The sequence below is a fragment of the Lytechinus variegatus genome, chromosome 3, assembly GCF_018143015.1.
Source record: "Lytechinus variegatus isolate NC3 chromosome 3, Lvar_3.0, whole genome shotgun sequence".
NCBI lineage: Eukaryota > Metazoa > Echinodermata > Echinoidea > Temnopleuroida > Toxopneustidae > Lytechinus > Lytechinus variegatus.
In genome coordinates, this window is record NC_054742.1 from 26,952,345 (window position 1) to 26,974,930 (window position 22,586).

Below are 22,586 nucleotides of genomic sequence, written 5' to 3' on the forward strand. Positions count from 1 at the left end.
GCTTCCTTAATTGACTGGGGTAGCGGGTTGGAGAACGTTTTTTCAACGGGAGCCACTGGAGGACAATAAACTTCTGAATTATTTTCATAACATGTTTCCTGTAATGCAACAGACAGGCTATTAAAAGCTTTTATTCAATATATGCTGAAAGATCAATGTTAAGATCATTAAAGAGTCAAGTGATATACGAATATAATTATATATTTCTCTCTCACTCCATTCATCAACTATCTGTCCTTACCTCAGGTACCCTCTCCGTTTACTCACTCCCTTTCTCCATCTTCCATTTAACCCCCCTTGTCCTTCTGCTTCTCTCTCCCTCTCTTCATCTCTTCATAAAAAACTTGCATCTTCTCTGATCTACACTCCCTGTTTCCTCTATTTTCTCTTTCTGATATCATGGCAAATGAATGCTTCTTTGTTCTTCTCTTTACACAGATGCAAGCAGCCTTGATGACTCCCAAAGAATGCTTTTATTTGATTGCATACAATTGAGTTTCACAAACATCTTTTTTTTAACAGCAGGGATAGAACCGGTGGATATTCAATTCCTTTAAATGTGTCCAACTGTACTTGCCCTGAATTATAAAGAAATACATTCAATTTCATAATCAATTCCTTTACAATCAATTCCTTTTCTTTGGTACATGGTTAACCAAAAAATACAATTAATATGATCTATGAAATTGATTCTTTTAACCTTTCAGGACAGTGGGAATCTTAAAGTCATGTTGGATGACCAGTGAATTGATAAAGATAGAATTAGCAGTATGATTTACAGTATAAGTATTGATTTGAAAAAAATTATGTGTATGAGAAGTAATATTCATGGTTGACTTTACAGGAAATAAACAATTATATAGCTTCTTAATATTCGGTATCACCGATTTGATTGGAATTAGTAAAAAATGAAACCCACCTGGATCTAATGCAAAAATCAATGAAAAATGTGAACAAGCCATATGAAAAAGCCAACAAAGAAATCAAATACTTATCAATAATAATTATCTGTACTCTGGAGAGACCTAAAAATATTTGATCTATTTCAGTGTTCATATGGAATGAGTGATATGCATCAGGTACTAGCAATTAAATTTCTCTCTTTCTCACAGATATAGACCCACCCACACATTTATTTATCACTTTTTGTTAGTTTATTTCCTCGAATCTTGATGCATATCCTATATCCTATTGATCAGTTTTTTTTTTCGTGCAATTCTTATTTTAATCAATTAATTAATTTTTATAAATGCATGTTTTTTATTTATTTATATTTCAGGGGGGTTGGTGTTTTGGGGTCAGTGCTGGGCCTTATTTTAAGTACCCCTACTTGACCTTGCTGGGTGTTTTTTTTTTTCATTTTGTATATTCTGTAATCTTGCATTTTAATTCTTTAGTATTCAATCTGATCATCTGTAATATTGTAATTTCACTTGAATTTCTTAATAAAACACACAAGCAAATTAAAACAAGAGTGTCGCTAAGACAAGCACATAATACGCCCGTCTGTAACGCGGAAAATGGAGCTATTGGTCAAGCAAGAAAAGTGCAAAATGGCAACTTCACCTTTGACCTTCAGAGCTCAAAATCAATAGAATTGCTAGGATCTATGCTAGTATCATTCACACCAAACTACATGAGCCTAAGTTAAGTTAAACCGAAGTTATCACATTTACAAGGACTGCAGAAGGGTACAATGAAAATAGGTCACTGTGACCTTGACGTTTGACCTCAAAATCAATAGGCTTCCTTGGATCCATGCTAGTATTATACATACCAAATTATATGAGCCTAGGTTAAGTTAAACTGAAGTTATCGCGTTTACAAGGAAAAGTTAATGGACGGACAGACGGACGGACAGACAGACACCAAGCGTGATACCATAATACTTCCCGTCAAGACGGGCGTATTAAAAAAATATATATGTACAACCCCATATAAGGACAATACAAAAATATCCATCTTCATTTGGGGGGGAAGATCCTGGTTGATTTAAGGCTCATTATCAAAGGTCTGAGTTGCTTCTTGCATGCATGAATAGCACATCTTCTCATCTTTTTAATGGACAAAATGAATGTGGAACAGCACCTTTGGATCACACTATAATTAACAAGGCACTATGTATCTTTCTAAGCAGCTATCATGCAATGAAAAGATGCTTGCAAGATTGTTGTGTGATAGACAATAGTCTAATTTTTGGTAGGGTATCTGATTAAGCATCAATGTTTAATTGCAGCACATTGTACATGTATAGCCAGAGAAGGGTCCAAGGATTTGATTTTAAAAGGATATGAAGTTTTATATTTATCTAATTTCTTGATTACAAGAAATTCTAGTCACATTACTATCATGCAGATTTTCAGTACTGGTAGTTATAAATAGTCTGGAATGCTGACACTCAATACAGTATATACTTGAATAAATTTGATGATACTTTTGTAAAATATAAACCAGAGAACAAGAAAATAATGTACAATTTTTTTTAAATGCCATTTCTTGCACATTATCTGCACAAGTACTGTATAAAGTGAGATGATAATGAAAAAACAAAGCTTTTAGAATGTTTCAATGAGACAGGGGCTTTGATCAAATCTGCTTCAGGTGAGAGCAATCTGAGAGCAAGATATGCTAGGAAACACTTACATAAACTAAATTCTTCTTCATGTTCTGATTTGTCCTGCCTCATTTAAAGAGTAAATGATTTTTACAGGTTATTTAGTATTGTATTATTTCTTAGAACTGAATCTAGTTATAACGGATGAGTCTTCAAAGAAAAAAAAATAAAAAAGTACTCATTTGAATGAAGACCATTATAAATGCATTAAAACTTACACTAATGCTATCAATCTAAACTAACAAAAGATAATAATTTATATGTTTTGTCAATTAACTAGTCTTGTGTACATAATGTAATAGTAACGATATGGGTAATATGATTCAATCATCAATTAAAATAATACTGTTTATGGTTGATAAAATATTCAAGCTGAGTTTTCCCATGTATACAAAAGTCAAAGAATACTATTTTCAATCACTAAAACCATAACACAGCCAATAGCCTCTTATTCATATCAGATAAACCAATCCATCAGGTGAGCTCATATTTTGTTTCATAGAACTTGACAAGAGATTTCCCTTTAAGGTTCGAGAAAATGAGCATTGTTTGCTATACACATATATTGATTGGATAGACTCTCTATCGCAAGTGGTTTCTCCATTTTTCACTTCCCTAAGGAGCCTCTTTGGAAACATACATCGTACTCCAGCTAAATGAACAATCAATGCCATAGGGAATAGCTTCACACTACCAAACTAAAAACAGTTCCATGTTTCCAAAATTACACTTTTCTTCATCAAATGCTATGTAATGTACCACTCATTGCTGCGTTTGGAATGGAATCGGGCAGGGAGGATTCTATTGTGGTGTTGCCATGATAGTGTTCCCTATCATGTAATTCAAATTGAGTCGATGGCAACTGCGCTCATCGTCTATGTGTCTCATATCGACTTTAGAGATCAAGCTCAACATCAGCCTTATTATCGATCTAGAATAGGACTGTGCTGAATGTAATTAAAAAACAGACTTTTTTCTTCCCTCATGTTTACACCATCTAGTATTGAGTTTTGCAGGGAAAGAAATCATTAATGTTCCGTTAAGGACATCAATAATGATATACATCGATCAATCTATATCAGGCATATTAATGCTCATCTGCCAATAACCAAGGATTCATACAAAATTTCATTTCTATTGATAATGGATGTGCAGCAGAAGCTTAACCCTTTATTGGCTTTAATGGATTCATTATTCTCAATTCTGGCCATGACTAAGCATTTACAAAATAGAATATGCACTAAATAGAAGCACTATACATGCATCTGCAGAGGAGATTGATGAGATCTGCACTAGACATAAAATATGGAAAGGGTAAGGTAAATCTAAAGAAGTTCACCTCCATGAACAAAGCAATTTACCATCTCATTTTAATGGCATATGATTCGGCTGGCTGCTTGCTTGCATGGATTCGGACAGAGCTCTGTGTGTATCCACAACTCTCTAAATTCCCAGCCAGTGTGAACAGTCCCCCACTCTATGTTACATAGCTATATACACACCTGAAACCTGCTATTAATACTGACTACCCAAGGGCCAATGATCTTGCTTTCTAATTAGCCACGATATACTCCGAGCCCCCCTGGGTACTCTCAACCACAGCTCAAAAACTCTACCAAGACATCCATCCAGGCTATAGCTCCTCACCATGACCTATCCAAGTGCACTGTTCTCATCTGCATTTTAATCACGCATGCATCAAACGTTTTGATATGAAATACTAGTCTTTTGGGGATGCTGGAATAGAAACTGATACAAACATCAATACATTTGTGATGGTAATTATAATGATCACTTTAGTATCTTCGGATTTGTGCCAATTTGAGAGAGACATGCATGCACCTACAGATGGAATAGCATTGATTGATGTAGGACAAGCTATTCTTCTGGGATAGACCCTTACTCCTCATTTAGTCTTGAAGACTTCTTGTAATAACTTGAACCAATGATAGCTATTTTTTCTATTCCACCTGGCTATTTCTACCACATAATTTAATGCATTACTTTTTTTTAAATATCAACAGATTCAATACACCTACCCATATATTTGTGAATAGAAGTCTACCTCATGTAAAACAAACTAAAGTAGTTTAGAGATGGGTGAAGTAAGGAAGTAAAATTGAAAAAAAAAATAGCTAAGCATTCTATTGCATTGCAAGGGATCATTGACTTTAACCAAGGGTTAATGTATTCTACATTTAGATGTTATTTTGCGAGGGAGCGGCCGTGTAGCAACTGAGTGAGAAAATGTTTTTAATTTGAATAGTATAGTAAAAGCATTCGTTTTAGAGAACTTGATGACATGAATAGAATACTGCATTAATCAATACATACATAGGCAGATAGGGCATACATAGCACATTTATCCTGTATATGCATATATTTTTTTTCTTTGAGGTTGAAAATATTTGAGGGCTTCAGCAATTTTTTTTTATGGGGGGGAGGCTTCAGTCCCCAAAGTCCCCCCCCCCCTTAACCCACTCCTGACTATGCCCCCATGTTATTTATTTCATGGTCATAATGGTATCAATACAATTTTTTTTAATACAGTGCAATCTATACATACATATTTAATCATTATCACAAATGTACATGTACACTAATGAAGAAATCAGTTAACTGTTAAATATTACTACTCTGAACTCACATAACCTGCCAGTAAGCTTGTACCATTGATATTAATGGTAGAATGCAAATCTTGATTTAGATTGACTGATTTTACCTGATCATTCAGTACATTCAGTATAGTATATGATAAGAAACATTATTATAGAGTTTCTGTTAAAAAGTATTCCCAATAATCACTATTCTTAAAAAATTGCAATTTTACAGGAAATCCAACCATTGTATTCATATGATTTGTATGAGGAGAAAAATAAAAATAATAGTCTCTTGCAGAGTTATTATGAAAATTGTTAAATTTTACCATTCTGCTAACATGGACATAATGAATAATTGGTGAGAACCTTCCTGTTATTTCCTTTGTTTGTACACCATTGAAACAGAACAGGTCCCGGCCCATATTCAGTGTGAATGAGCTTTTAGGCTTTATTAGATAACGCTGCAACAGTGATGTAGCAACAGCTAGACAGCTGATGATAGCGACACCGTGACACTGTTACATCATCATAGGTGATGTTTTATCTTCAGAGACACCTGCATACCTGATGATTATTGGGGTGGTAACTTAAAGCAACAACTCAGCATTTCCAGCAAGTAAAACTTCAAAATCACTATTACTTCTTCCTTTTTGTTTACCATATCTTGGATAGTTCTGGCATACATAGGTTAAGTAGACAAAACATAGTTTAAGTAGACAATACATTTTAAAAAGGAAACCTGGCTGAAAACAGAATATAGGCAGAAAATCTCCAACTTGGATAAGAATATACTGTGCATGTGGGCACATGCACTATGATCACTTTTAACAGAATGTCATGCTTATATTTTTTTATCACTGAGCAACACCTCTTTTCTGCAACAATAATTTGGCATACATAATGTACAAGCACTTGAGAGGCCATTTTGTTGGATTCTGTTTTAATTCATTTCTTTTAAAGAGAAGACTCTCTTTTGACAAAGCTCTAAATGACCATTATTCATTTTCTCCTTCCTCTTCCTTTTATTTCAAACATCATCAAGTGTAAGTTGAAGAATTATAAGTTTTGCAGAAACCTGCATTTTTTAATGCCAATTCACTAAAAAACATAGAGAAAGATTATCTTTATTTGCATACTGTACATAGACCTTACATGGATTTGTCATTGGACTGTTGGTCATATGAACTGACAAAGAGCCAATGCTTGTGCACAATCACAATTCAGTCATTAAAAAAAGGTCAGGGGCCGTATTCTGAGGTCATTTTATCTTCAAAATATTTTATTTTATCTCTTAAAATGAAATTGGTATTCTGAGATGACATTTTATCTCTAAGATAAAATTTTAGATTTTATCTAGCGTACAAATTTTATATTGCGTATCTATGATGATACGCAACAGAGCAGTGGCTGCGTAGACATACCCATCATTTTATCTCTGCGACGTTGATTTCGTCAATATTTCTAGGTGAATTAACTTCAAATATTGCCATGAAAATTAAGAAAAATGATATATTCATTGAGAACAACACATTAAAGTTATTCATGTACAATCAGGAAGCATTTCATAAAACTTTTCTTGACTAATATTGTCTTTGAAATAATGCTTGAAAAGATGCGATACAGACTTCGAAATAAAGATGAGAGTATTGTCATATTTGTTGAAAAGAAATCTTTGTAAAGACGCGCAAGCGTATAGTGCAAGCGTATCGAGATCAATAAATTGATGCAATCTCACTCCTTCGCCACACCTCCTAGCGGAATGGATTTCCATTGGTTGAGTGATATGAGAGAGCTATAAAAGCGCGTTTCTAATTGGATATTGATTTGAAAAAGGGTGTGTCTTACAGAGATAAAATGAAAATAAAATTGTTCTCAGAATACCAATTCGGAGAGATTTTAAGGGTATTTTATCTCACTGATTTTAACGGAGATAAAATATTTTATTTTATCTGAGATAAAATGGATCTCAGAATACCACCCCAGAGCTTTATCCTTTCTTTGATGAATTTGCATTATTCTTGATGAAAAACTAACAATACATTTGTATTAAATTTATTTCCACTAAGAGGGAGTCCATAACCTCTACTCTAATAAATCAAAGAACCAGAGGATGAGAAATCTCCCAACTGTTATGAAGGGGAAGGGGATAGCAACCATTAACAACAAGAGCAATATCATGTGTCAACAAGAGCCACAACACATGTGACAAGAAAGGCAATGATGTGTGTGTCAAAAAGCAATGATATGACAAGAGTATTAAATTATGTAACAGCAAAATATATTTTATCAATAATGTATACAACCAGAAGAGCAACAACATTATGACAAGAGCAGCAACATGATGTCAACAAGAGCTATACATGTGTGTACATAACATCCTGTATTTTAGATGACTTTCATTTTACTCTTATGTCATGCAAACCATTAAGAAAAAGAAAATGTTTACTATTGCATGAACACTACTACATTCATATCTTACTTAGATATTGCAATAATTTTCATCTGCACAATCTTAGAACTGACAACATTCATCTTTTCATGTGGACATACCACTTATTGTCTTGTATCTCATTGCTATTAAAGATATTGTAAACCATAATTACATTATATTTTACAAGAATTACATAAATCAGGGGAAAGTTTGGAAAATATATCAGTATGTCACTGATTAATTCTCAGATAAAATATCCATACTTTCTCATCCCTTGTTTCTATGAGTTTCTACCCCCTTACCTTTACTCTCCTTCCCCTTCCCTCTTTCTTCTTCTTCACCCCCCCCCCCCCTCTCTCTCTTTCTCTCTGTCTCTCTATAAAACTCACAAACTCTTCCTCTTAAGAACTCTTAAGAAACCCTTTGAAAATTTGAATCATAAACATTATATCAGTCTCTTCTAAACACTCCAAAACTAAAACAAATGATTATGTATACTTTACTCTGTCTAGAAAGCATGACATTCATTATGATATTGTGAAATCAATCTTAATCTGAGCTGGAGGCAGATGCATCATTATGTCCAAGGAATTAAATACCAGGGTTCAGAAAAAAAATTGATGTTCTTTAATGTTCACATGAATCTCTCAGATCAGACGTAACATATCTACATACATAGAGTGTTCATAACTGTACCATCAAAATTAAGAAGCAGCAGCAGAAGAATGAGGAAGAGAGGGGAAGAGGAAGGGGTATAGGTGGAAGGAGAAAAGAGAGTAGAAATAGTAGTAGTAGTGATGGTGGTAGTAGAAGCAGTGGTAGTGGTAATAGAAAAAAAATAATGTTAAGGAGGATAAAAATTAAGATAGTTGTGAAAAGGAATATAATAATGATTATGATATAATGATAATTATAAGAATTGAATTAAAAACAGTTTAAAAGAATCACTATAAATACTTTACCTATAGTACCGAACTAAGTTTAGAATTCATCGTAAATATGGACAATCTTTGTATTCCTCTTGGCGTTAAGCAATTATATAGACATATGAAGAACGAACATGAACATTTCATGAACTTAATCACTAAATGAAAGTAGGACATATTCGAGGATTACTAACACAATCAGCTGCATATGTGGTTTGTTTGCATTCAATAATTGTTTGATTTTTGCACAAAGATAAATATTTGATGCATTTTCAGTATATCCTGTCAAGTTAATTCAATTGATATCTGGCATGTCTCAACAAACGTTTGTTAAATCAACACTGTGCTGAATTCTGTGTGGGGCTAACAAAACAAGCTAAGGTACATTATGCACTAACAAATCAATAGCTTTCTTCCCTATACATCCTCCATTCCACTTGGATTTCAACAAGTACATGTACAGGCTAGCAGTAGCTGGCCATAACCTTCAAATAAGAATAATTTGCATCTCAAAATAATGAAGTTCTCATTAAGAATATATGTATGAAGTAATCTACTTCTTTATTTGATAGATATAAACTGCAGAGCTATTTTTAAAAAGACACGCACAAATATTGAGGTCATCTTTACTAAAACAAACATAGATTTGTATACTTGAAAAGGGTGGTAATCTCTCAGACTCTCACCTAATATTGCAAAATAATTCAATTAATGCAGAGTACAGTAAATGCTGTGAAATCTAGTGCTCAGCCTTTTCCCTAGTAGATATACTACCCAGCTTAAATACATGTGTTTGTATGACACTTTTTCTACCAAATAAGTATTATCATTTGATGACGTGAAATAATAATGATAATAATAATGATAATAATAACAACAATAGTAATGATAAGAAGAGGGATAAGAAGAAGAAGAAACAAGAAGAACAAGATGATGATGATGATGAATAAAAAACACCAATAATAACAAGAATAGTGTGCAGTTTATGATATCAATATCACTCAGGGCACTTAATAAACAAGGCAAAGAAAAGACATAAATGTCACCAAAACCATGGGGATTCTCCATGCCTAAACACTATTCTCACTATTGAGGAGTAATGAAATATTAAATCAAGAAACCAAAACAAGGAGCATGCAATAGATTATTAAGTTCACAACGCAGTTAATCAAATCACCTGAAACTTCTGACACTATGAGCAAAGTAAATTGAATTTCATTGTGCAATTCAGCACATCATGTCAAGTTATGTCAATTACTACAATTCATCCCATGTTTTTACACAAAACTATAAAAGGGAAGGTGAGGTTTCATTGCTGTTTTGACTTTATTTTTCATAACATTTATATTTGTTCACATCATAATCTCATTGGTACTTTGCAAAAAATATGAAAAAATAAATAAAAATCTAATATTTATTTTATAGGGAAAGAACATAATGTTAATAAAAGTATGGTTAAAATTACACACTTGCATGAATATACTCATAAAGGACCTACTTTTAAACTAAGTGGATCATGTTAAATCATTTAAAGGAAAAAATGAAGATAGTGTCCACTCTTGAATTGTCTTTAAAAGGTATTAGTAAGGATTGTGAATGCTCCTGTATATCTAAGCAGGAAATACAGCTTGCTATTCTGAATACTGAATGTACCCTGGGGTTAACACGACACACGGACTGATCTTGTTTTCATTTGAGTATCAGACCATAATAAATTATAGAGATCAACAGCTCAGATCACTACCCAAGGGAAAGAGTGAATAGTAAGTTTTTACCCAGTAAAACAAAGACATGCACGGGCAGATATGATGAGTGTAACTTAATTCAAATCATCATCACCATACATGTAATTATCATCAATTATTACAACAATGATTAATATAAAAACAGTTCAGGGAAACAAAAATAATAATACTATTATAAAAATTTGAAAAAATCACAATACATGTAATGAGGAATTCCTTAGTGATAATTTAGTAATTCTATAGCTCAGAGTGAAATGCAGTCAGATATAATTTAATGTAATTTCAATTTGCAAGAACAAATTGATAAATTCAAAAACTATAATCATTGAGTCCCAAATTGGCAACTATGTGGAATAATCATTGGTCTCCTTACTTTTCCTTTTGAAAGAAAGATGTACTTAAAATTGTTTATTAATTTATTAAAAATTAATCAACATTAAGAATATTCCTGTACATAATGCATACTATTGAATTTCCATTGATCAAAAGAACAGGCGTTCAAATACAAATCAAGTATTAATTTGTGTTTAATCAAAGGATTTACACTTGGTTCTGAGACTAACCTTGATGTGGAATTGAAAGTTTCTGAGTCCATAAGTTATATAGGTCAAGATGCTGTTTTTATAGATGTTTGTATTAAAAGTTTAAGTTACACACAACTTTACACATAATGAATGTTTACCACTTTTTACTGTTTAAACAAGGTAGAGATGGATTTCTTATAATCCTGATCAAGTTTTGACAAATAAGCTTCAGATGATTGTTAACAAAAATGTTAATGTATGAATATTGGACTTGAACATTAGCAAATGTTTGAGAATGTGATCTAATAGCCAAGAGCAGGTCACTAGTCCCATGTAAGGTCATGAATAACTTTTTAATTTTTAACAGATTTATGAAGCATCAGCTAGAGTTAAAATTATGGGAACACGGTAGCTACATGTAGAATTAACAGTACATTCGATGGATCACACATTTCTAACTTATAATTTTAATTACATACCAGAATACCTGTGTTCCTCATTTTAAGATCGATATCTCTATAGATAAATATGAAATGAAATTGCATGCATTTTAAAGGCACTTAAGTTTCCTTTATTTCATCTTTGGGCAGCAAGTAATGTCATGTTGAGGGCAGAAAAAGACCCATTTTTTCAGTGATAAGCATCTTTCCATTTGGAATTGTGCCATTCTTCTTATTCTCTTCTTAGCATTAAGTATTAGCAGGGGCAGTACCACGAGAAGCAGGGATGTTTGTTGATCCCCCTCAAATATTAAGTTTCAAGATGATCAAAAAAGTGGAAAAATTAAGAGAGAAATCAATGCAGAGTATTCAAAAAGAGAATTGGTCATAGAACTATTAATAAATATTATTTCAATTAAAAAATTATATTAAAGTAAGGTACTCCCAACCTCTGATTAAAATACCCTGGCTATGCCCTTGTACATGTACACATATATCAATTAACTGTTCCCTGTTGAGAATGTACAAGTTCAATAAAAACAAGTTCATTACATGCATGATAAGTTTTATTTTCTATGTCAAATGTTTATTATTTGTTGTACTACACTGTACCAATTTTTTATACTTTTCATTGCCGAAATCAATAATAATAATAATAAAATGTCTTAAGTACATGAATAAATGTACATATTTTATCATTTATAAACTTTAGAACAGTAACAATGCATTTTTACATGCATTTGAAGCCATGCAATATGAACTGTAAAACATTTAATATGAGTTAAAACTAACATAAAATACCTTCAGATTCAATAAGATAAAAAGGAGAACATTTAGACATCTAAATTCTGCTTGTTAGGCTCGTTTGTAATAATAACTAAGAATTCATTCAATGAATATATTTTTTAACAATAAAAAAAAGTATGCCTATGAAGTATTCACCAAGATTGTTTTACTACTAAAAGTAATCAATACAGCATAGAGCACATTGCCATAGACCAGGATAACCACATCATGACCAAAACTGATGAAGGATGACCACATTGGTTTTCATTTTACCCTCCATCTATGCATATCTGTCATCTTAGATCTCATCAGTAAGACTCTTAATCTTCAACCACAGACAGTTTTCGTCACTGCTATACCACCCCAAGAATTTCATGGGTTTATTTACCCATTCCTAGATGTTATTGATAGAGGAGATTGGGTGTGTTTTCACAAACCTATCCCAACCATAACTTTGAGGCTTTGAATATAGTGATAACTCCTTCATTTTTCTCTTATGTCTCTTATCTAATTTTTACTGTGTAGATTCCATGGGAAATTCTGAAGAAATTAATACCCCTTTCATAAACCCCATTAAAATGAATTAGGCGGCTAATAGCAGCATAATTTGGTCGTAAAATTGGAGGAGGACAAGAGTTATCCGCATTACTCTGATGCTGCTATTATCCGCATAATAGCAGCATCGGGACAAGATTTTGAGTTTATGAACGCATTTCCAAATTATGCGGATAATTGCCATGGTGCGGTCACAAGGTCACCCTTTTCCAACACAACCGCATCGGAGGGGGCGTGTCCAGTTGTCATGGCGATTATCCCCCTTTTTCAGGACGGGCGTTCGTAAAAATAATGCGGCTTATTTTCGGAGTTTATGAACGCAATTTTTATTGAATTATCCGCATTACTCTTAGGCGGCTAATTGGAGGATAGGTTTATGAAAAGGGTATAAGTCACCTTTGTGAATTAAAAAAACATTACACAATTTCAGCGATTTATGAGTAAACTCCTTTTTCAATTATATCCTGGAGCTGCCCAGGCTTCCTGACCCTAATCTACTCCTTCAGCATGGTTTATAGTCAGGATTTCTCCCTGATCACTTCATGCTATTACAATAATGAAAGAGGGCCTCTTTAATCCCCTCTCTCAATATCCTAATCTAAATATTTTCATACAAATATAAAGAAAATGTTGTTTTACAGGGATGGCCCAAGAGGGTCAACTCTTGTGGAACCAAGATTAAATGATCGTATTTAAAACGAGGAAACTATTTTAGAAAAATTTGTACATTTTCAATGCATTTAAAATATAAGTAATTAATTACAGAGTTGCTTGCATAAATATGGCATTTTCTATTTCAAAATCAAAAAGTTTTTCAGACCGAGTTCTGAGAGGTTGGGGAGACAAGATGGTTTAGAATGCAGATTAACATTCATTAAACTCTGAAAGTGCACCATCCTTCTTCCATCATAGCAAATACAATTATTCTTTTCTGACTAGTTTGAACAGCTACCATCAGCCTAATACAGCTTCAAACAGATTAACATATCCTCAAGAGGATATAACAGATTACAGCTGACTGCACATAAACCCTTGTACTAACATTCATGAACATGTATAAATAAACACACTCAACAGCCATGATGTCATGAAAGGTCTTCTGTGACCTTTATTGGGACAGTGAGGGGTCAGGTTCTGTGATGAACAAGAATTAATTCAGAGGATGTTTACATACACATTCAATGTACTATACATCTAGGTAGAAATGTAATGTTCTTGCACTGACATTATTTTCCACATAAAAATTACAAATGCCATACACCATAAATATTGAATCCTCATGAATTTTGAAGATTGTACTCCTTAACCATCTTGGAATAAAATCAATCAAAATTATTTTTGCTGAAATATATTTGCAGATTTGTAACATTTTGTCATGTCAGTGCAAGAACACCACTACAAAAACATTTTTGTGCACATCGGCGCAAAACAAGTCCTTATGCAATGCGTGCTGCTAAAGGCGTTTTTCCATGCATGAGATGCACAAAAGTGTGGTGTTAAGGGCATTCTTGCACCAACACAACAACATAAGAGTCTACAATGTACGTATGTAGGTAACAAAGAGTAAAAAAAAATTCATTAAAATCAATGTCTCTGAAATAATCACAAATAAATCAAACCATTGACAGCACAAGTACAAGTGTGAAGGTAGTATCACAATGAAAGACATCAACTAGCGCTTGAAAAATTGGATTGCATACTTTCCTTCATCCCTGTGATAATTCAGTTCTACCAAAAGATGTTCGCTGAATATCAAATTTGACTGTGAATATACACCGTGCAGTGAGAGAAAAAGAAAGGCAAACTGTGAGTTGGGTCAACAAAATAATATCCTCAAATGAGAGTCTACCGTTGTGTAAGCATTTTCTGCAAATGTTTGACAGACCTCTTTTTCTAAGTTTGCTTGATTATGATGAACTTAGACAGAGTTTGGAGAAATTAATGTCCAGACTAGAAATTTTACATGTCCAAAGGACACAGATGCCCCCGCTTAACGCGATCAGAAATTCATTCAATATGATTGCACTTAATATCATGCAGAAACCAATATGCATATATATAATGAACAAATTTAGACCTTTGACCTAAAGACTCACCCTTTCCATAATAATCTCTGACATAAGATATGGCAATTAGGAGAGTGTTTCATCAACATTTTCATCCGACACCTGACAACTATCTCTGATGTTGATTGGCTGAGAGGTACTGTTACTATGGTAACTGTCAGATAAAATGGGACTTGTCAGATAACCTGTCCGCCAAGTCCTTTCTTGAAATGCCCCCCAGGTCTTTTGATGTGAACTGACTGTATTTTGGTGTCATCTACCTACACACCCAAATTTTGTTAACATCTGGTGATTATTTCGAAAGTTATCATGCAGGAACCAACTTGCATATTTAATGAGCTGTGACCTTTGACCTGTGGACTCCAAATTTGAATTAAGCCTGTAATTTGGTTTCATCTACCTACACACCAAAATTTTTTTAATCCATTAAATATTTTTCGAGTTATTGAGCGCAAACTAAGTGGGGGGGACGAACGGACAGGGGCAATGCTTAATGCCCCCTCCAGACTTCATCTGCAGAACATCAAAATCATAATCTAATAACATAAATGTATTCTTCTTGAGCTCTAATAAGATTTAATCTTCATCCCTAACTTCAATCCAAGATTTGCAACCCTCTTTCTCTCTCCTTTTCCATATAAACCCTTTCTACCCCACCATCATTTTTGCTTCTCTCTCTCTCTCTTACTCTTCCTCTACTGATTTACAAAGATGGTGAGAAAGAGAAAGTGGGAGAGAAAGGGAAGAAAAACTGAATGAGAACAATCTACCATAATATACTTAGAAACTCTTTCTCTCTGCCCCCCCCCCCCCCATCACTGTATATTTCTTTCTCAAACACACTCTGTCTATTAATTAATTTCCTTCAGCAAGAAACTGATCAAAAATGTGCTGCACTCAACCCAGGTGAGGTAAATGGGTACCGGTAGGAAGTAATTCCTTAAACAAGTGGAATGTCTCTGGCCGTCTCACCTGCATCACGCGATTCAACATAGCAGCAATGCTGACTTTGAAAACTACTATAACTCACACAAGATGTTCAGTGATACTTGGTTACTCTTATTTCCACGTTTTATGAATTAGACCAATACACTTTACAGAGATAGGATGGTAATTCAACAAATACCCCCAATGCGGCCAAAGTTCATTGATCTCACATGACCTTTGACCTTGATCATGTGACCTGAAACTTGCACAGGATATTCAGTGATACTTGATTACTCTTATGTCCAAGTTTCAAAAGTCAGATCAATAAACTTGCAAAGTTATGATGGTAATTCAACAGATACCCCCATTATGGCCAAAGTTCATTGACCTTTGACCTTGGTCATGTGATCTAAAATGCGCACAGGATGTTCAGTGATACTTGATTACTCTTATGTCCAAGTTTTATGAACTAGACCAACATACTTCCAAAGTTATTATGGTAATTCAACAAATACCCCCAATTCGGCCAAAGTTCATTGACCCTAAATGACCTTTGACCTTGATCATGTGACCTGAAACTTGCACAGGCTGTTCAGTGATACTTGATTAACCTTATGGCCAAGTTTCATGAACTAGGTCCTTATACTTTTTTTTTTAAGTTATGATGTCATTTCAAAAACTTAACCTTAGGTTAAGATTTGATGTTGACACCGCCGCCGCCGTCAGAAAAGCGGCGCCTATAGTCTCACTCTGCTATGCAGGTGAGACAAAAGCTGTGTGCGCTATGAATGCCTAACTTAGCCGGGTAATATAGGAGTGCCTTGAGCACCTAACAAGGTGGATATGTGCGCAATATAAATACCCTATATTATTAATGCCATCCTCTCTCCCTCTCTTCTCTCTCCTGTCTGTTTCTCACTCACCCCCTTTCTCTTTAATTTTCCATCCATCTTAAAACCCCTTTCAGTCTAATTTCAAATGATTATATCAGTCTTGTAATATTTTAATACAGCAAGATAAACTATAGTTATAATTGCACTTTCTATCTTTTGATCTAATCTATTTTTAATTCCACCTGTCCCTCCCCATTGGATATCTTACATTATTTCAGAGTCAAAGAATTCAACTCCAGCTACACACCTGGCTCGTGTGTCAAATAAAAGACTCTTAGAATTATTTACATTTTTTTCAAATATGTACATTTTGGTCAAATTTGAGTGCCAAAGTTTATGTGATTGAGAATAGACTACTAAATGTTACTAGAAACAAAGGAATGATAAACATATTATGGACAATAGTTCAATGAATTGAATGTAATTAATGATTCTTCAAAAAGATTGATGAGACTGAGAGAAAATAATTCCTTTAACCTCTATCTATTTTCTAACAAATGAAGGAGAGAATACAATAAACAGATTAATCATGAGAAGAATGGAGCAACACATTAATTGCGCACAAAAAAATAATTCAAACCAAAATGTAAGTAAAACATGCCATTTGTACATAAAAGCTACATCATGCAAGCATTCAAGTGGAAGAGAACATGTTAAAAGGCATGAGCATTTCCCATCTCTATGAAACACACTAATCTACTTAGCTTTTCAGAACTCTCTGAAATTGATTCAATTAAAGGTTTAGGGAGCATTATGGTTGAATCGTCTGGAAGATATTGCATCTGACAAATGCAAGGAAAAGATATTCTTACGATGTCATTAACTATAGCGATATCCATGGTATGCATCTCTGTCTCTCTCTCTCTCCGACCTGTTATATCTTTAATGTTATTATCTTCCATTTCTTCAGGCCATACTAATGCGCTTCATATCGCTGCAACTTCCTTCTACAACATGTATAAATTTTCTCTCTCTCAGGTGCGTAGCCAGGGGGGGGGGGACAGTTGCCCCCCCAAAAAAAAAGAGAAAAAGAAAAAGCAAAAAAGGAAAAGGAAGAAAAGTATAGCTTTGTTTTATCCTTTTTTGTCAAAAGGATAAAAAAACCTTAGAAACGAAACATTGATCTTCTCTCTTTATACAAAATTTTGCATCCGCACGGGATCAATAAAAAAAAATTGCCTTTCCCTTTTGTTTTCCATACCTTTTTTTACTCTGTTTTCCCCTTCCCAGCTGTGGGAATCGTATATTTTTGCCAGAAATTATAAATTATACATGCATGTAAAGAATATGAAAAGTTTTTTTCCAAATTTTTTCACATTGACACAAAATATCGGCTCTTTTGTTTGGAGCGGGTAAACATAACCATCACTTCAGGACTCCCCAAATGATATTTCTTTTGCTTTTCAGCAAGTAATTTTGGCAAACTGTATTTGCTCAAAGGGGAGGCATAAAATTTAATTTGTGTGGTGCAATATGCAAAAGTATGTATGTACGATATGAAACTTTATTCTATATCGCTGCACATCCATCTCCTGTCTTATTTTGTGCCATTGATTTGAAATTTTTAATATCACTGAAGTTTCTTAATCAAAAGGAAGCACATAAAAATCATGAGCAAAAATTACATTATTTTTTTTTCTTCCAAAATATATCACAAAGGTTTCTGTGCTTTGCGAGTATGGGAAAGGAAAATTAAGTCCCTCTTCTAGCTTGCATCATCCTGTTCACATTTTGAGCTTGTTTTTCTTCTTAATCTAGTAATAGTCTAAGAAATATCAAAATTATAACAGGTTTACAGTTTCAGAGAAATTTCTAAAATTCAGAGCTTCAACGCCATTCGCTGAAAGGAGCAGGGCCTATTTCCCTCCTGCATACATCCATCTTCTACTCTGTTTTGCGACTTGACTTACCTTGAGTTAACAAATTTTTTTTTAAGTTTTAGCATCCGTAAGAGGAATTATTTTGAATTCCTGTCTTTTCCCATTTTGGGGGCGCTACTAATTTCTTTGGAAAATTTCTTTTAATTACAGCAAGTCAAGTAAATTCAAGTTAATAAGGGTATTAGGGATGCAGAAAACGTCATCTTCTTTTGATATGACTTTGATGAGACATCAAATTCTTCGCGCTTAGCGGGAATAAATAATTTTTCTGTGCATAATATATAGCCGTCTTCTACTCTCTGCGACTTGAGTTAACAAAAATTATATCAAATCTGATGTGACCAAAGTAGGCATTTTATACCACTTCTGTTCTCTGTATTTATAAAACGTTTTAGCTTCCGTGCTTAGCGGGGTAAGAGGAATTATTTCAACTTTCTTCAATCTTATTTCAAATCTTCAAACTCATAATTTCTTTTGAAAACAAGTTTTTTGGGGATCACAGCAATTCAACTAAATTCGAGTTAAGGTACTAGCGACGCCTTGACTTGAATCTGATGATATATCAAAAACTTCCCCTTGCTCTGTATTATGTTGCGGGTGCACTTACCATCCCCTCCAAAATCAATTCATGGCTACGCGGTTGCTCACTCTCTCTCTCTCTTGATATTTCAATTTTTTTCTATTTATTGTACAATAATGATGAAAATGATAGAAATAATGATGATGATAAAAAGTTTATAACAACAAAAACAATGACAATAATAATAACTAGAATTTTAATTTGTCATGAGGATGAATTAGGTGATCTGTCTCTGATTCTTATGATCACGAATACGATCACCATTTATTCAGATCAATATGATCATCATGATGAAAACTGAACTTTTGTTACTAAAGGTGGTGTCACACCTTGGCGTTTTAGACAGCGTATGCCCGACGTATCAAAATTTCTCTAAAACGTCGGCATACGCTGAACTTTGATTTTTTTTTCAACTCTGGGCGTATACTAATCGTATTCATAACGAGTTGGACGTATACATAACGTATTAGTAACTTATATCGAACGATTCGATAACTTATAAGTAACGTATTCCAACGAATGCTTAGCGTATTGCTGGCGTACACAACTTATGCCCTACGATAGCCTAACTTAGTGTTACATGTATGAATAATTGTAAAAGAATTTTAAAAGCAATTACATTTATCTATTAGTTATTTCCCTTTAAGGATAGCCAAGAATTGTAAAGAACATTCCAGGATGTCTTTTTATTATGCAGGCCTTGCCTATTTAAAGGCCAAGGAGTTTTATTGTTGAATAAGGAAAAGCCAAACAATAGAATTGTATTGGTAGTGGAAATGAATAGGCTTAGGTATTTTGTTTACACTGTTGATTTCAATGAGGTCATTCAAGAGTGTTCTGGATTTTGACTGCTCCTGAAAGGAGAAAGTTCTGTTGGAAGACAATTCTAGAAGCTTGTAGATTAGTCGAAATTTGAGAATGATCTAGAACACTTGTAATTAGTATAAAAGCTGCAGATTTTTCAAGATGATCATCACATCATATTAGATCACACCATCACATCATATGAGAGCAGGAGATCACATCACATCATATGAGATCACTTCACCAGATCAGATCAGAGCAGTTTATGCATCAATGAACTGTTTGCAGTTATTTTGAGAAATTATCAGTTCTCATCGAGATCATCAACATCATCAACCTGTTCAATGAACACGCTTCAACCCATGGATTACTGAAATTGACTGTTAATCATCATCAACATCGTCTTCACGGACATTTCAACTCGTTGCAGTGACTCTTATTATTCATCGGACTTCAACCTCAGTTTCATCATCGCCATCATTGTGAATTTTCGCCAGTCAACTGGGATTTTTATCATTTGGATTATTACTTGGATATAGCATCATCACTTCGGGATTTTACATCGGACACTTCAAGAGATTTATGTAAGATCATTATTTGTTTTATTTATGTATAATTATTTCCTGTAATAAAAAAAAGAGGAAATTAAACACAAAGAAGAAATTAAACACTTGTTATTTGTTGCAGTATCGTAACAAATAATTTTGGGGGCTTGTCCGGGAAACAAAAACCAAATTTGTACAAGCCAGTTTGAAACTAAAACCAGTTGTCCGGGAAACGAAAACCAAATTTGTACAAGCCAAGGCAATTTGAAACGAAAACCAAATTTAAAGCCAATTTGAAATTAAAACCAGTTTTTCAGGAAACAAAAGCCAATTTGAATTGGAAACATTTTGGAAAGTTCTAGAATATACTGTACTGTGTTATTACGTGCTTGTATTTGTGTATATTCACTATGGCTACATTTGATGTTGAAGAATTTCTTGCAATGACAGAATTGTCATATGATCATTTGAAGTCACTGAAGAAAGATGATTTGATAACAGTTTGTGATCATTTGGGTGTATCTCTAGCCCCAGGTTTAAAGAAGGCAGAGATAATTGACTTGTTAGCTAGTCACATGAAGCTTACAGAGGAATCTGAAACTTCTATCAATATTTCAGATGATGCTCAGATCCAACTAGCAAATATTGAATTGGAAAAGGAGAAAATCAACCTTGAAAAGGAGAAAATAAACATTGAAAAGGAAAGAATCAGAGAAAACATTGAAATGGAGAAAATGAGATTGGAGTACCAGTTAAAGTTGAAAGAAATGGAGTTAGCTCATGCAAATACTAATACTAACTCTGTTAAAGATAAATCTCCCCAAGGCTTTGATGTGGCGAAAAATATTCGCCTTGTGCCAAAATTTGATGAAGAGGGAGTTGATACATATTTTGTGTCATTTGAAAAAGTGGCCAAGAGACTGAATTGGCCCAAGGAATACTGGACTCTTCTCCTCCAAAGTGTTTTTGTTGGAAAGGCTGCAAAAGTCTATTCTTCGCTCTCTGAAACGCAATCATGTGACTATGCTACAGTGAAAGAAACAATTCTCAATGCATATGAGTTGGTACCAGAAGCGTACAGACATAAATTTAGGAACATGCAAAGACAAACAGGCCAGACGTATGTTGAATTTGCTAGGGAACAAGAAATGATGTTCGATAAGTGGTACAGATCACTGAAAGTTGACAAAGATTTTGTTCACCTTAGGGAAGTTGTCCTCCTAGAAGAATTCAAAAAGAGTCTTCCTTTTGGCATTAAATCTCACTTAGATGACCATAGAGTTACTGAAGTCAGTAAAGCAGCCATAGTAGCTGATGAATTTGAGGTCACACATAAAGGTAGTGGAGATAGGCCTCCTTTCAAGAATTATTGGAAAAAGAAAGGTAAAGGGTCATTTGAATCCCACAATAAACCTAGTGAGGGAAAATATGCAAGCAAGGACAAAGACGCTAACAAGAATCAGGCTAGTGGGGGCACAGAATCAACCAAAAGGTCTGAGAGTCGTAGTTCCAAAATTTGTACTCATTGTCATAAATCGGGACATTTGAAAGAATCATGTTGGAAATTGGTTGGAATGCCAACTAAAACTAAGAAAGACATGGGTTTTGTCAAGCAAACAAGTGTTCCCTCGATGGAGTTTGTTCCATCAGAGCCCAATCAAGATGTTGAGAGTGTTTCTCTGGTATTTGCTGATAAAGTCAAGCAGGTTGATGAAACTTTTAGGAGTTTTTTGCATGATGGTGAAGTATCCCCTTGTTCGACTGGTGCTGCTGGTAGGTCAGTGGTGATCCTTAGGGATACAGGGGCTGCACAGTCCCTGATGGTGCCAGGGGATTCGGCTCTTCCTCCGGAGAGTTCAGAGAATGCCAACGTCTTAGTTCAAGGTATTGGCCCAAATTTCATGTCGGTTCCTTTGCATAAGGTCGACTTAAAGTGTGACCTAGTTAGTGGTCCTGTGACTGTTGGTGTCGTTCCAGAATTACCCATGAAAGGTGTTGATTTCTTGTTAGGTAACGACTTGGCTGGAGATAAAGTTGTTGCATCTCCAGTGGTTTTGGAAAAGCCCGTTGAGGTAGCTGAAACTGAATTGTTGCAGGAAGATTTTCCAGGGATTTTCCCGGATTGTGTTGTTACTAGGTCTCAGACTCGTAGAGCTGAAAAGGATGATGCGGAATCTGCTGATGTAGAGGAGAGTACTGATGTCTGGTTAGCTGAAACCTTTTTCAAGGATTTGAATGGGGATAGTGTTGAAGGCTCTGTTGCTAACAAT